This window comes from Oryx dammah, unplaced genomic scaffold (genome assembly GCF_014754425.2).
Source record: "Oryx dammah isolate SB20612 unplaced genomic scaffold, SCBI_Odam_1.1 HiC_scaffold_15, whole genome shotgun sequence".
NCBI classification, from domain to species: Eukaryota; Metazoa; Chordata; class Mammalia; order Artiodactyla; family Bovidae; genus Oryx; species Oryx dammah.
The window spans coordinates 17,795,459-17,812,614 of NW_024070199.1; the positions used below are offsets into that span (position 1 = coordinate 17,795,459).

Consider the following 17,156-nt stretch of genomic DNA (forward strand, 5'->3'; position numbering starts at 1 on the left):
TCGGTTCTCCTCTCATTCATAAATTGAAGGACATGGGTATGGGAGTTAAAAGAATATTCTAAAACTACTTTGAGTCTGAGTTCTCATAGTGCAGCAGACCCCTCTAGTCTGTATTATTGATTGATTATCTCCATGCTGGAAGAGATTTTCAAGAAATTCCATCTCCTCCACTAAAATTGAGATTTTGGTAGTTGTAATAGCACAGGTACTGAGGGTCTGGGAAGGGTGAAAGATACCTAACAGAAGACCTCTTTTCTGTGCTCCTGGAGTTCTTCCCCTGTATCCTTTTGTAAGCAGATTATGTTGGCATATTGAATGGACTTGTGGACATCTCTCAGGGAAAATGAGTAAATTCCATAAAATTTCCCTCTAGTACACTTAAATTCTGATCAGACATAATACTGGTTACCTGCTCTTTGCCAGGCTGTAGGAAGAGGGATTTGGCAGTTGCTATAAAGATAATTGACATGGCAGAGAGAAATAAAACATAGGCTTGGGAGTCAAACCAAAGTTGGAATGAGTCAGTCCTTTACCAAGTGTGTGGTCTTGGGGAAGTCACTGCCGTCTTTCACTCATCACATCCTGTCTTTTACCAACTTTTGCTGCTGCTTCCAAGCCATATATCTCTAGAATATGTTTATTTCTCCTTATCTCTTCTCCAATATGTTAATCTAAATCATTACCTTCTTCTCTTGGCTAAAGTTCTGAAAGAATTTACTGACTTTTCATTTTCATAACCGTCTCCTCTGTTTTCCATTCAGCAGTTGGTGATTTTAAAAAAATATAGATGAGACCTTGTCATTATGCTTGAAACTTTCCAAATCTTTCCCATTGCTAAAACCTAGAACAAAACCCAAACTCCTAGTTATGACCCCCAAGAGGTCCTACATTCTCTTGACTCCTGATACCTCTCAAGAGCAGTTTATAGAGGTAATTGACAAGGTAAATTACCCTTAGGAAGCACTTGAAAATGTGTGAAAGTTTTTTTTTTTTTTTTAATGTTTCAATTTTGGGGGGTCGATTTAGAGGGTCTGGGCCAGTGTTGGTAAATATTCTGTAATGTGTTGTTCTGCTCGGGGCCCTTTACAATGCCTGATTCACAGTATGTGTTTAAGAAATACTTATTGTACAAAACCATATTTTCTTGGAACTCAGTTTTTTTGTTTTGACTGGTGTTTTGGTTTTGGTTAGGAGGGGCTACTCTCTAGTTGCAGTGATGGCTTCTCTTGTCGTGGAGCCCAGGCTGTAGGGCGCATGGACTTTAGTAGTTGCTGCGTGTGGGCTCAGGAGTTGCAGCTTATAGGCTCTAGAACACAAGCTTAATTGTTGTGACACCCTGGCTTAGTTGCTCTGTGGCATGTGAGATCCTCCCAGACTGGAGACTGAACCCATGTCTCTTGCACTGGCAAGCAGACTTCACCACTGAGCCACCAGGGAAGCCCAGAACTCAGTTTTGACACATGTGAATTGGTGGGGCTTCTGCCTGCCAGTGCAGGAGAGCTGGGTTGGATCCCTGGGTTGGGAAGATTCTGCTAGAGAAGGAAATGGCAACCCACTGCAATATTCTTGCCTGGGAAATCCCACGAACAGAGGAGCCTGGAGGGCTATAGTCCATAGGGTTGCAAAAGAGTTGGACCCGACTTAGCAACTAAACGACAAACAACTACTTCCTGAGGTTGTGGTGAGATAGACATAACATTTTGTGAAGTACCTGGTACAGAATAGCACTTAATAAATGGTAGCTGCTACAGAGATTTCTTTGCTTAGAAGCAGCTATAAGCACCCGCCCAATGTTTTCCCTGGGGCATTCGAATTAGAACCTGACACCTTTGTTTGGGGCGTGGGTGGGTTAGTTTCTTTGCTTGAAGCCTAATATAGAATGATAGGTTTGATTTGACTTGTCCTGGGTCCAGACCCAGCTGGAGAAGCGAAGGCACAGAAGAGCTCTGGTTCTCTTTCTTGACTCTGGGGCCCACACAGGAAGCTCAGACAGTCCCGGGAAAGCCTGGATTCACTGAGAAGTACCCCCTGCTGAAGACTAGGTGGAGGAGAATAGCGGAGGGGGTGGGAAGGTAGTAGTCTCTCTGCTTTCCCTCTGAGCTTCTTTACTGAAAGGAGAAGCGGGTTTTCTCCCGCCTCCTTCCCTCCCTTGTTTCCCCGCCCCTTCTGCTTCGCCAACCCTGGAGCGGAGCCCTGTGAGGGCGGGAGTGTGCTGCACCCCAGAGCCAGAGCTCGGGCGGCTGAGCTGCTGCGAGCCCAGCCCCAGCCAAGTATAGCTGCCCGGGTGGAGCCTGGGTGTCGCGCGGCCGACCAGGCGTGGGAGAGGTGCGGCTCTGCGATAGAAACCGCAGGCAGAGATGCCGGGGCCGGCTCCCCCGACCAGGTAATGCTGGCCCACCCTGGGGCATGCTCAGCTGGGCGGTGCTGGGGAGGGGGGACGGCTCTGCTGGTTTCCGGGGAGTGGTGACGCGGGTCCGGTAGACTTAGGGTCTGAGACCCTAAGTAATAGAACGGGTTTATGGTGGAATGCTTAGATGAGCCCACCCAGGGCTAGGCCAGGGCTGGAACCAGAGCCCTGGGTAGGGAAGGCTCTGAAGGGGAAGCTGGTTTTGGGGAACTTGCTCTGCCTGAGGATCCTTGCTCCTTTGTAAGCACCCTTCTGCTTGGCGGCTGGGGTGATGCTTCCGTCTGCTTTGGATTAGCTGCTGTCCTGCCGGACCGAGGGGGCTTTTCTCTCTGGTGCTGAGGAGAGGCACTGTATTATAAATGACTTGTTAAGAGGTGGAGTGAACTGAGAGATGAGAGACCTGGGGTGAGGGGGAATTAGTCCTGTTTAGGCAGCCTTTAAGGACTTCCCTGGTGGCTCAGATGGTAAAGCATCTGCCTACAATCCAGGAGACCCGAGTTTGTGGGCCTCAGTTTCCTTATCTGTGCAGCGAAGGGCTTGACATTTTGTTTGTGACTGGCATTTTCAGACTGCCAAACTGCCTTTTGGACAGGCAAGTTGGTAAAAGCCCTAGAGTAGACAGCAGAAATGTCCCCCTCAGCACTGTAGGAGATAGGCAGACTTGGGAAACAGATCTTGGTACCTTTTTTTCCATCTAGTCTTTTGAATGGCATCTTACTGGGCTACTCAGGACTCTGTGACTTCATGGACAAGGCAGAGGTTAAGAATGGTGATTTTTAAAGTTTTGAGTGTAGGTATATTGGTCGTAGCGAGACAGAGCTGGGAAGAAGCAGGTCAAGGTATATTAATAGTTTTTTTCCAAATTGGCCAATTCTTTGATACTTGGGCATAAAGCTGCTTTAAACGTAGCTGTCTTCTCTGGAACTTCCTCCTTAGAATGTCGAGCTAATGACAGACCTTGAGACTGTGTAATGTCTTAATCATGATCATCTGGGACCAAGAAACACATGTCAGGCTGCTACTAACCTACCGTGATTATTTTGGACTGCCTTCTTCCCCCAGTTTTTCTATGACTCTACCACCTTATCATCTCACCACTTGCCTTTCTACTTCCTACTCCTGATCATCTTTCCTGTCCTGTGCCCTACCCACTTTTTCTCCCATTCCCATTTTCTTTTTCCTGCTCCCCTTTCCTCTCGTACTTTCCCTTTCTAGTTCTTTCCCCTCCATAGCCAGTTTTTCTCTTGCGTCCTTCTCTTCTTGGTTAAGCTTTCTTCTCTTTTCCTTTTGGTCCAGCTTTCTCATTCTTGGCAGGTTACTGGTTTGCAGGGACTTTTGCTATGGTGTTAGTGAAATCCAAACACTATTCCCTCCCTTACTTTTGCCTTTCATCACGAATCTATCTTCCCCAAGCCCCAGTCTCTCCTTACTGCCTCTTTGCCTTGCTTTGGGCCCCACAGTAAGCAGTCTTTCTTCTTGGATTTGTCCTCCACCTCATTTCCCAGAGGCAGAATGAGTAAGCCAGATGGGACGGGGAGGACTTAGGAACTGGGGTGGGAGAAGGGCAAGAGTTTTCTGGAGGCTCTAACTTCCTTTAGTGAGATGAGCAACTAAAGTGAAGTTGCTCAGTCATGTCCCACTCTTTGCGACCCCATGGACTGTAGCCTACCAGGCTCCTCCGTCCATGGGATTTTCCAGGCAAGAGTACTGGAGTGGGTTGCTATTTCCTTCTCTAGGGGATCTTCCTGACCCAGGGATTGAACCCCAGTCTTCCTCATTGTAGGCAGATGCTTTACCATCTGAACCACCAGGGAAATGGTGAGCAACTAGGAGACACACACAGACTCTTTAACAGCTTAGAAGCTTTGCGGACCTGAAGGAAGGGAGGCAGACTTGTGAACCTAGGGAAGAAGAGGACAATAGCAGGAGTGGGTTGGAGGGAGAGAAGGAGGAATCCTGAGGGAGAAGAACAGTGGTCTTTTGAAGAAGAGAGTGGCCTGGATAAGATAGGGGTTGTTTAGGCCTAGAGATTGCTGTATTGGGAAACACTGTAGTCTGGGAAAGAGGACCATATACATTCATTTTCTTTCTCTCTGAAAACTAGCTTTTTGGGCTGATTTGTTTTCTCCTCAGTAAACTTTTTTTCAGGAGTGTCCTCAGTCTGGGACAGTGAGAGGGAAAGCAGAGATAACAAGGCAAGATTGCTATTATACATATACTTACTGTCTAGACAGTGTGCTTATGTACAAAAAGCTTTGAATATGGTATCTGTTCATCCTTAAACCTTCTCTGAACCATCTATGTTAGTTATGGTACCAGGTGTTGGGGATGCAAAAATGGAAATTGAACTAAGTTGCTGACTTCCAGTGCAAGTCTAAGAGTGGGTATCTGAAACCTCATGTGATAATGATATGTGATGTAAGAGAAGCACAAGGAACTATAATAATGCAGAGAAGGGGACTTTTGATTCAGTAAGTGGCAGAGCTAGACCCTAAACTCAGGTCTTCTCTAAAGGTGATACCTGTGCTTTTATACCACATTATCTTCTGACTCTGTGTGTACATACAGTGTACAAAGGGTTTTCTTATGTTTTCCTTTCTGCCTATCTGTGAGGCTAGACTCTAGGTGCTGCTGATATGAAAAAAGAACAGACTCCTGTGATAGGTCACTGTGCCATGGCCAAACGCTCATTATTTTGGAAGAGAAATACACTTTTTCCTTGTTAACTTCTCCTGGCTCTGGGCCACTTGGGGGACTTGATGCTGAGCTCCCTGTATGAGTCATTTGTACTCCCCTCCCCTTCTGCACCCCTCCAATTTCTTAATTCAATTTCTGGCAGACTATAGAGCCGAGAGACCAAATGGAGCTAGGTGAAACATTTTATTTTCATTGGCCTCTGTAAAATAGATATTTAATAACTCATAGGGTTGGTAAGGATCAAATGAAATAATAAATGTGTGAAAAGACTTTGTAAACTGTGAAGTGCTCCATAGATGTTACTGTGATTGTTCCTAAGTGTATTTTCAGCCATGAAAAATGCTCAGATGTTGCAGCCTGGAGGAAATCCCAAGGGTTGTTCACTGACTAGTTTAAAACTGAGCCTCAATCCTTAATAATGAAAGAAAGGGGCTAGGAAGAGGATGCTTTGCTTTAGAGACTGGTAGTTGAGCCCTGTACTGAAAACTGAGGTTGAGAGGTTTAGTGTTTTCTTTGTGTGCGTGTGTGCTGTTGCTTCAGTCGTGTCCGACTCTTTGTAACCCTGGAGACGGTAGCTGGCCAGGCTTCTCTGTCCATGGGATTCTCCAGGCAGAAATACTGGAGTGGGGTGCCAGGTCTTCCTCCAGGGGATCCTCTTGATTCAGGGATTGAAGCCACGTCTCTTATGTCTCCCGCGTTGGCAGGCAGGTCCTTTACCACTAGCACCACCTGAGAAACACAGTGTTTTCTTTAAGGTCAAACAAATGGTAGGTGGCAAGCATGAGAAGTATTTTTAGTGATAGCTTGTGCTATAGCAAAAAACAAAACAAAAAAAAACAAAAGAAGGAAGGGGTAAAGGGATTAATACTAAACTGACCTCAGTTCACCTACTAAGTACTTGGTTTTTAATCTTTCTAGTATTCATATATAAAATAGAAGATCTTTTTAAATATCTTGAGTTATAAAGTTTAAAATAATTATATATAAAAAAGGAAAGTATATAGTAGGTACTTTATAGCTATACTTACTTTTATCCTGCAGAAATACCTTTGAAGTTACCTTCTTAAGAAAGTCTTCCCTGACTCCTAGGCTGTTAAGGGCTTATATTTTTATTTTTTTTCATTGAAGTGTGGTTGATTTACAATGTTGTGTTAGTTTCAGGTGTACAGTGAAGTGATGTAATTATATATATATATATATATATATTTCAGCTTCTTTTCCCTTATCAGTATTACAAAATATTGAGTATAGTTCTAATGGCCCCTTTTTCGGATTCATGTGCATCCTTTTGTCACTCATAGTGGCACTTACCATGTTGTACTGTCATTGGGGTTTATGTATCTGTCTCTCCTGTTAGCATGTGAATTATTACTAGACAGAGAAGGTCTAGTAAATGTTGATGTTTACTGTTATTAAGCCCTATTTAATTTCTAAGTATACATTGATAAATACGACAGAATTGCTCCTTTGTGAAGCTTACTGTTTAGTGAGAGAGATGTATAATAAGTAAGCAAATATAATTAAAATTCATGATAGATGTTGTAAACATCCTGAATTCCATTTGTTGAAATTAGCTTTAGGGTACTTATGAAGAAAGCTGAGTGCCGAAGAATTGATGCTTTTGAACTGTGGTGTTGGAGAAGACTCTTGAGAGTCCCTTGGACTGCAAGGAGATCCAACCAGTCCATTCTAAAGGAGATCAGTCCCGGGTGTTCTTTGGAAGGACTGATGCTAAAGCTGAAACTCCAGTACTTTGGCCACCTGATGTGAAGAGTTGATTCATTGGAAAAGACTCTGATGCTGGGAGGGATTGGGGGCAGGAGGAGAAGGGGATGACAGAGGATGAGATGGCTGGATGGCATCACCGACTCGATGAACGTGAGTTTGAGTAAACTCTGGGAGTTGGTGATGGACAGGGAGGCCTGGCGTGCTGCGATTCGTGGGGTCGCAAAGAGTCGGACACGACTGAGCGACTGAACTGAACTGAGACATGCAGGAAAAATATTTAAAAGAGTGGCGCCCAACTCTTGGGCCCAAGTTAGTAACTGTGCCACACAGAGGGAGGCAAGCGAGTGAGACTTCGTCTGCCCCTCTCCATCACTTACATTGCCTGAATCATCACTTGCATTAGCACCTGAACTGAACCTCCCCATCCCTGCTCTGCGCCCCCACCCTGTCTGTGGAAAAATAGTCTTCTGTGAAACCCGTCTCTGGCACCAAAAAGGTTGGAGACTGCTGATCTAACAGATAGTTATTGGTCTGAAAAAGCTTTGGGACTAAAGATAAAAACTTGGGTTTCATCAACATATAGATAATATGTTAAGTCATGGGAATGGATGAACATCTAGGACAGAGTGTAGTGTGAGGAAAGGAGCTTCCTAGCCTGGGACATGTAGCTAGTGAAGGAAGAGTCTACAAAGGAGATAGGAATGGACAGAAATATAGAGGGAAAGTTAGGTGAACGTGCTTTCCCAGAAGCCAAAAAAGTAGAGCATTTGAAAGAGAAGGGAGGTCAGTTACACTGAATACTGCAGGGAGGTTGAGCAGATGAGGACAGAGTACTGACCGTTTGATTGGCAACATGGAGATGATTGACAAGGAGGCTTGACAAGACTACTCTTGGCCAAATAGTAGGGTGTTAGTTGACAAACAGAAGGGGAGGAAGTGGAGATAGTATAAGTAGACAGTTCTTTTGAGAAGCTGTTATGAAGGGGAACAAAGAAATAAATAGTGTTTGGAGGAGTATGTGAATGTCAAGGGGTGTGTGTGTGTGGGTGTGTGTCTTTGAATAGGAGATGCATAGCATGTTTATATTCATCTAGTATTCTAGCTCCGGCCAAAAGTTGAGAGATCTTGGTTTTTCCTTTTTTTCTTACATTGTATATTTAGTCTCCAAATAAGTCATTTGGCTCTACCTTCAAAATACTCTCTGCCTACTGTGATCCATTTAAGCCACCATCAGTTCTCATATGAATTATTGTGATAACTTAATTGTTTCTCTGCTTTTCCTTTGCTCCTCTGCAGTCAGTACTCTGCAGCCATAGTGGTTTATTCAAAACATAAATCAATTCTTGAGTGTCTTCTTACACTTGCTACAAAATCCAAATTTATTGTGGCCTGTAAGGTCCAGCATATTCTGACCTCTGGCTACATCTCTACTCTTAAACTGTTAACCACATTTCTCCTTGTTCACTCAACTTCTGTATTGCTGGCCTTTTTGCTATTCTCTGTGCCCCAAATATTCTTATCTAGGACATTTGTGCTTACTGCTCCCTTTGCTTAAAATGCTTCCATATATTACTGGGATTTGCTGTTGCATTTCATCCATGTCTTGTGTCTTTTCCTCAGAGAAGCCTGTCCTGATCATTATCGTATATACCACCCCCATCCCTGTCTGTTTATATTCACATGAACTACTGTTTAATTTTCATTATTGACTTGACATTGTATATTTATTTATTTATTTCTTCACTTCTCTTACTAATCAATCCATAAAGTCCACGGACACAGTGACTTTGTTCTATTCAGCTAGATTAGAATTGGTACATTATAGATTCTAAATGAGTATTAATATTTGCTGAATGACTGAATATGTGTGTGTGTGTGAGAGAGAGAAAGAGGGAGGTTAATGTAGCTGCTGAAGGAGAAGAACATTCCAGGTGAGAGGGAGTACAAGTGAAGGAGTAGAGGGAGAAGAGAGAAGGGGAGGATAACTTCTGATAAGAGACACCTCCTTCATTGTATGGTACAGTGGGTGGTACCCGTGCAGGAAACATACAGATCTAGGAGTAAGAAGATTGTGTGCTCCTGAGCAGATTTCGGTTTTCTCATTGAAAGTTGGATCATTGCCTGAGGGAAGGGGTGGATGAGAATCCCAGCTGATGATTTAGCAGCAGCAGCAGCAGCAGCAGCAGCAATCTTAAGTAGGAAGAGCATCATAATTTTCAAGCTGAAGCAGTCAACTGGTAGGTAGTGTTCTCTAGGATACTCAGTTCTTTTAGTATAGAGGCAGTTTGGAGAGAGTTAAGCTCAACTATCCTGAAGTTGGGATTTTGCCACTTGAATTTTGAAAAGGAAGAGGAGGCAAGGGGGTAGATTGTTCTTGTTTTTTGATCAGGGTGGTTTAGTATATACATGTGCAGAGAAATTCTATTATAAGCCATCTTATTATCCTACAAATTTTACTGAGAGTCAGTTATCCAGTGTCCACAGTTAATATCTTAAGTCTCATTTTACTGATCTTTACCCTGGATTAACGGGGTAACATGACTGTTGATACCACTGTGTACTTTCAGCACATTGTACTGTATTTATTAGATGAAAATTCTAATTCTCCTTACTTTTTTCTTTTTTACTGTGGTAAATGCACATAATATAAAGTTTACCATCTTAATAAGTTTGAAGTGTACCATTCAGTGGTGTTAAAAATACATTATTGTACAACCATCACCACCATGGAACTTTCCTGGTAGCTCAGCCAGTAAAGAATCTGCCTGCAATTCAGGAGACCCAGGTTTGATTCCTGGGTCAGGAAGATGCCCTGGAGAAGGGATAGACTACCCATTCCAGTATTCTTGGGCTTCCCTGGTAGCTCAGATTGTAAAGAATCCACCTGCAATGCGGGAGACCTGGGTTTGATCCCTGGGTTGGAAAGGTTCCCTGGAGGAGGGCATGGCGACCCACTCCAGTATCCTTGCCTGGAGACTCCCCATGGACTGAGGAATCCTGGTGGCTACAGTCCATGAGGTTGAAAAGAGTCAGACACGACTGAGTGACTAAGCACAGCACAGCACAACATCACTACCATCCATCCCCATAACTCTTTTTATCTTGTAAGACTGAAACTCTGTCCTGTTAAACAACAACTTCTCATTCTTCCCTTTCCCCAGCCCCTAGTCAACACCATTATACTTTCTGTCTTTATAATTTTGAGTACTCTAAGTACCTCATGTAAATGGAATTATACAATATTTGTCTTTTTGTGGTTGACTTATTTTATTGAGCATAAAATCCTCGAGGTTCATCAATGTTGTAGCATGTTGTAGAATTTCCTTCATTTTCTGAATAATATTTCATTCCATACCACATTTTGCTTATCCATTATCTGTCAATGAACACTTGAGTTGCTTCCACATTTTAACTATTGTAAATAATTCTATTATGAACATGAGTGTACAGATAGCTTTTCCAGACTCAGCTTTCAATATTTTTGGATATATACCCAAGAATTAGAATGGCTGAATCATATGGTAATTCTATAATATTTTAATTTTTTTAGGAACTGTTTACTATTTTCCATAGTGGCGATACCATCTTATATTTCTACTAGCAATGCATAAAGGTTCCAGTTTCTCCACATCCTCATCAACACTTGTTATTTTCTGTTTTGTTTTGTTTTTTTGATAGTAGCCATCCTAATGGATGCAAGGTGGTATCTCATTGTGGTTTTGGCTTGCATTTCCCTAAATGTTAGTGATATTAAGCACCTTTTTATGTGCTTATTGGCTTATGTGCATATATCTTTGGAGAAATGTCTGTCCAAATCCTTAGCCCATATTTGAATTGGGTTGTTCATGTTTTTGTTTTTGAGTTTTAGAGAGTTGATGTTTTTTGATGTTTAAGTGATTTATGTTTAGGGAAAAAAGGAAGTGATGGCAGTAGGGACTAACTGATAGTGGATTGAAGCTCAAAATAAAGTCTAAGAATGCTTTTGGAAGTTCTTGAACAGGTGAGCTACATGAATAGGAGGTTTTGTTTGGATAATTCACTCTAGATATCAGTCAGTGAACATTTTGGGAATAAAGTCTAGGGTGTGATCATGAGAATAATGGTTAACTTGGACTGTGTGCATGGTAAGTCGCTTCAGTTGTGTTTGACTCTTTGTGACCCTGTGGACTGTAGGCCTCCAGGCTCCCCTCTCCATGGGATTCTCCAAGCAAGGATACTGGAATGGGTTGCCATCCTCTGCTCCAGGGGATCTTCCCGAACCAGGGATTGAACTGATGTCTCTTCTGTCTCCTGCATTGGAGATGCAGGTCAGGAATTGCCCAAGATGATAGAAGAGGATTATAAGACCTTTGGTGTTGATTTCTGCAAGTCATCTGCAGGGGTGATAGGAGTGAGGAAGATGTGTGGTATTATTGGTAGGGTGAGGGGCGGGTGAAGGTATAGGTCAGCGTAAGTTAAATCTTTGACTCCGTATCTCTGTGCTTTTTCCATTTTGCTTTACAGGTACAATTTTTTCCATGTTTTCCAGGTACAGCTCTTTGTTCATTCTGTCTCAAGTTATAATTAGTGGAAAAAGTATTTTTAAGAGAATCTGAATAATCAGGCTAGTCATGTCCTTTGCACTGTTTCATTGAATGATCTTAGGTAAGTTGCATACCCCATGGGTTTCATATTAGAACTATAAAATAAAAATTTTGAATTAGCTGACTTTATACTTCCAGCCCCTGTGTTTTTCTTCTCTAAACCAGGCTACCTTAGTCAGTGAACCATTACTAGTTACCTAATTGTGCCAGGTCTGTGCTGTCTTGGGGACATAGACATTAATCGTACTTAGTTTTGTTCCATGGCTTGTTCATGGACTGGTGAGATTAATATCATGAAATATGGAACCTGCTGCACAGAATTATGTATAAAATGCTATTAAATTTGGGGCAAGGTAGAAATAGGAGGACTGTGTGAAGGTTTCATAGAGGAAGTGAGTCAAGCTGGATGTTGAAGAATGGGTAGGAATTTTCTTGGCAGACAAGTTGGGACGTTTTAGGCAGAGAGAACAGTGTGGGCAAAGGCAAGAGCGTGAAATCACATTGGGCTGGAATGAGAAGTTTAGCCATAAAAGAGATGAAACTGGTTCGGTAATTGGAGATAAAAGGTATTTATTGAATATCTATTTTGTGTCAGACAGCATGCTGGGGACTTTATATATGCTTTTAAATTCTCATAATAAGTCTGTGAAAAAGACAATCTTACTTGTATTTTACCAAAGAGGAAACGGGGTCAGAAATTAAAGTAGTTTTTCTATGCCCAGAACCAGCTTCCAGTTTTCCTCCCTCCCTGCTATCTCAGCACTTGCTTTCTTGTTGCTAAACTAGTGCAAGTGACTGGAGGCTGCATAGCGGGAATGTCTTTGACTTGTCAGAAGGACATCCCTCAGCAAATTCAAGACTGCAACATTCCAGGCTCCTGCCAAAGAAAACCTCCTGGCACGATTTAATTAAAGATCAGATTCTCATAACCAGGTGTCAAGGGCATGCACTCCCCAGTCTTGGTTGGAGTGCTGGTCATGCAAGTCTCAGCAGCTCTAAGTTATTGGAACTGAAAAATGTGATTAATATATGAGATAGGTTTTATTTCTTTTTTCCTTTCCCATCTTCATTTAAATAATGGCCTGAGGTATTATTAGAGGTTATGTAGTCCATTCCTTTGCCTTTTGAGTGAACAATAAGGTATGGTGCAGTGGAAAGAGAGGTGATTCTGTAGTCACACAGATTTCATTTCAGGTCCCTGGCTCTGTTGCCCACTAGCTGTGTGACCCTGGGTGACTGGCAGCATCTCTGAGATTTTTCTTCTGAGTTATTCACTATTTTATCCCCTAGCACCTAACACAGCTTGACAAAAAGTAGGAGATGAATAAATGTTTGCATGACTGAATGAGGAAAAGAATACCAACCACATTTCCAAGTTTTCTTGTAAATTCCACTAATGTTAGTAATTAAAATATCAGACCTAAGTGATGTCTGAAACCCTGTTTGTAAAGACAGTTAGTCCAGGAGCTTCTATGGGGATACTTTTAAAGAATTTTGGCAACTTTGTTTAGGCATTTAGAGGCCTCTCCTAAGCTCCAAGTCCTATTGTGTGAGCTCAAGGCACCACAGAGTCCTCAGTACAGACAAATAGCAGCTGGTCCCCTCCTCCAGACCATATCTCCTTTCTCATTGTCATCTCTCAGTCTTTTCTTAATCAACCATGTCATCTTTTATTTTTAACACGGAGCTTCATTGTACAGATCCAGAACTGCTTAGAAGGGACCGTTTTTCTAACTATAGCTGTATGCGTTACAGAAAATAAAAGGCCCTCTCTGCTGTGTCCTATTTTTTTTACTTTCATGTTACATTCTACAACACCATACTCTCACACTTATGTTATTCCTATGGTCTGGAGTATACTTGCCGTCATTGTTCTCTGTCAAAATCATTCTATTTATTTATTGTCTGTTTTCCTTGGTCAAGGTAATATTTCAGTGTCTGGGCCTATCCCAGACCAATTAAAATCAGAGTTCAAGCAGTGGTATCCACCCCTCCCTCCCTTTTTAAGGAAAATCTGAAACATACAGCAAAGTTGAAAGAATTTTATAGTGGATGCCTATATAATCACCATATAGATTCTTATATCATTAATATTTTCATGTTAACTTGCTTTATCACTTCCATTATATATTGACATGTATATTATATCACATCCCTATGGTCAGCCATTAATGTATCTTATTTTTAAAAAATGCATTTCAAAGTAAATTGCGGGCATTAGCATACTTCCTCTCTTAAGTACTTCATCTGGTATTTTAAAAAGCCCCAAGCGAATTCTCATAGTCTAGAGTCAGAGCCTACTATCTGACCCATTTATTCTTTAAGCCCCTACTCTTTTTTTTTTTGGTTGCACTGCATAGCATGCAAGATCTTAGTTCCCTGACCAGGGTTCTAACCTGAGCTCCCTGGAGTGGAAGCACAGGGTCCTAACCACTGGACCATCAAGGAATTTCCCTAAGCCCCTACTCATTTATATAATCTCTATATCCCTGGTTTCTGGCATAGAACCTTATAAGTAAGTACACATTAAAAATTATTTATTTGAATTGTACTTGAATGAAGAACCTACAGCTGCAGTAAAAGATGTACTTAACTTTCACTTGACTTATTTGAGGAACAGGAAATTATTTTATCTTTTCTGTTGCTTACCTCATGGCAGACATTTAGTAAATATCAATCTCAAGTCCAGCCTAAATGTGTTTATATATTTCTATACTTGCCACTGGCTAGATTTGAATGATCTAATTGTAAATCAGAAGTAGCATAGTTCAGGTCAGTGAAGGTACAGAGGGGCTAGAATTACCTCAAGTATAGTTGGAAAATTCTTTGGCAGCGTGTCTGAAGACTTGGGTTCCAGTCCTCACCTTTAAATTTCTGTGTAGTCTTAGGTAATTTCTCTGTGCTTTTTGGACCTCTGTATTCTTACCTGATATGTAAGGGGATCAGATTAGATGACCTTTAAGATTTTTTTCTGGCTTTGATGTTATGGGTATCTTAAAATCTTTGATTATCTTGACTGTATTATACTAGTGGCTGTGGAATCCAGATGTGATAAAGTAGAAAGAAGTGGTTGTTGGTGAGCACATTCGTCTGAATCCCTGTCTGGTTTTATTTAGTATGTAAAGGTCTGTCTAGTCAAGGCTATAGTTTTTCCAGTAGTCATGTATGGATGTGAGAGTTGGACTGTGAAGAAAGCTGAGCACTGAAGAATTGATGCTTTTGAATTGTGGTGTTGGAGAAGACTCTTGAGAGTCCCTTGAACTGCAAGGATATCCAACCAGTCCATTCTAAAGGCGATCAGTCCTGGGTGTTCTTTGGAAGGACTGATGCTAAAGCTGAAACTCCAGTACTTTGGCCACCTGATGTGAAGAGTTGACTCATTGGAAAAGACTCTGATGCTGGGAGGGATAGGGGGCAGGAGGAGAAGGGGACGACAGAGGATGAGATGGCTGGATGGCATCACCGACTCGATGAACGTGAGTTTGAGTGAACTCTGGGAGTTGGTGATGGACAGGGAGGCCTGGCGTGCTGCGATTCATGGGGTCGCAAAGAGTCGGATACGACTGAGCGACTGAACTGATTGAAAGTATACTTGCACATAGTGGCTACTTGAAAAATGTTTTCTTTCCCTTTTTTCTACTTCAGCACTATATCTTCTTGCTTTTTATAGCATGCTTGATTGAGCTTCCCAGGTGGTGCAGTGGTAAAGAATCTGCCTGCCAGTGCAAGAGATGCAGGAGATGCAGGGTCGATCCCTGGGATGAGAAGATCCCCTGGAGTAGAAGATGACAACCCACTTCAGTATTCTTGCCTGGGAAATTCCATGGACAGCAGAGCCTGGCGGGCTACAGTCCCTGGGGTCATAAAGTCAGACACAACTGAGCATGCATGAATATGTTTTTATATGCTTTTTACAGAAAAGTGAAAGTGAAAGTGAAGTCGCTCAGTTGTGTCCGACTCTTTGTGACCCCACGGACTGTAGCCTATCAGGCTCCTCTGTCCATGGGATTTTCCAGGCAAGAGTGCTGGAGTGGGGTGCCATTTCCTTCTCCAGGGGATCTTCCCGACCCAGGAATTGAACCCCAGTCTCCCGCATTGCAGGCATACGCTTTACCGTCTGAGCCACCAGGGAAGCTGGTGTTTTTTTTTACAGAAAAACAGACATAAATCACTTCCCGTCCTTGGTTGCCTCTTGACCCATATCTGTTGTGAGACTGCTCAAGGGAAACAACAGTTTGCAGCTCATAGGTATAGAGGCTTCTATTAGAACTATAGCTAGTGAAAAGCAGAGCCAGGACTTAAATTTCATCTGATTTTAACTCCAGTCATCTTTTTACTCTATCACCCTACCAGTGGCCCTTTTGAAACCTTACAGTGAACCTGCATTTATTATAGAGTCATTCAGTTGATTAATAATTAATACTTCAGTATAATTAGTTGCTTATAAATCATTAGGCTCTCTGAGGCTCTGGAGCATTGGTAAAACATGGTCATTCTGTCTTTCTCTCTGTCTGTCTGTCATCTATGATAGATAAGTGATGTTATCTGAACTCTCATTCTTAATGTTGGCCTTGGGCTTAGCTTTATCTTTTAGCTTGTCAGAAGGCATTGGCTTGTCATCTTCCCAAATCTTTGACCTGAAGAGATTGCTAGAAGATTTATGATGTATTTGGTCATGATATTCAAGAGTCAAGTGTAATTCTTTTTCCTCTCACGATTGAAATTTTGGACTTGTTTTCATATAAACAAAGTTTACGATAGTGTAGGTTATGATTAATATGCTAGGTTCTGATGTTCTGATTATTAAAATGTTCTGATTATTGTGCTAGGTGTAGATGAACAAAATGACCTGTGAGTGGATCTATGAAGTGTAAAGAGTAAAGACTTGTGGAGAAGCCACAGGAAAGGACTGTTTGGAGGGCTTCAGAGAAACTGAAAAGTAGTATAGAAATACTAAGTCCAAGTAAGTGCAAAGGGAAGGTTCAAAAAAGCACAAACTTGTGTTCTGTGAGTATTGTTGAAAGTACTGGCAATGTTTAGCTTTGAGAAAATAGATTTTGGGGGAGTCTTGAGAGATGATTTCAGGTACCTAAATTTCTGTCTGAGTAAGAGGCAGTAGGCCTTTCTGACTTGCCCTGAGATAGGATTTAGGAGTAATAGGTGCAAGTAGTGTCTATTTGTTCATTTGTTGTTATTTTATTTGGTCACTTGTTTGTTCATTTGTTCACCAAGTCTTTACTGATTACCTGTTCTGTGCCAGGACTGGTATTGGGGATTGTGAAATGACTGAAGTTTGTTCTTGAGTTTATAATCTTAAGTCTGCCAGGGATGAGAATTGTAGGGAGAGGTGAATGTATAAACAAATAATTTCAATTCAGTGTGAGAAGATAAAAACTTAATATAAATGAAAACTCTCTAAATGAGATCACTGATGATAGAATAGGCTGACTTGTGAGACTGTAGATTTCTTATCACTGGAGGTTTTCAAGTATGGGCTAGATGACATGGGCTGAAATACTGTACAAAGGATTCAAAGGTTGTATTTCAACAATAGATTTTGGTTTTAATAATTGAGAATACTTTGGAAAGTGGAGATCTACCACCAGGAGTTGTCCAAACACAGTCACTTTACTTCACTTCAGTCGTCTTTGACTCTTTGCGACCCCATGAACTGCAGCACGCCAGGCCTCCCTGTCCATCACCAACTCCCGCAGTCCACCCAAACCCATGTCCATTGAGTT

At 41.9% G+C, this 17,156-nt stretch overlaps 1 protein-coding gene across 5 annotated transcripts in view; it reads left to right on the forward strand.

Moving 5' to 3' along the window:
• PAK1 (p21 (RAC1) activated kinase 1) overlaps positions 1–17,156 on the forward strand; it is a 162,232-nt gene that overhangs the window by 61,494 nt on the left and 83,582 nt on the right. The window contains exon 1 of one of the 5 annotated variants that reach the window (XM_040255634.1): positions 2,196–2,383. The exons of 2 other annotated variants lie outside the window; for them this stretch is intronic. The gene's annotated coding sequence lies outside the window, so the exon portion shown is untranslated. Of the gene's footprint in view, positions 1–2,195; positions 2,384–11,460; positions 11,477–17,156 lie in introns of those variants that run through there. 2 more of the 5 variants (XM_040255641.1, XM_040255640.1) reach the window with 2 other exon arrangements.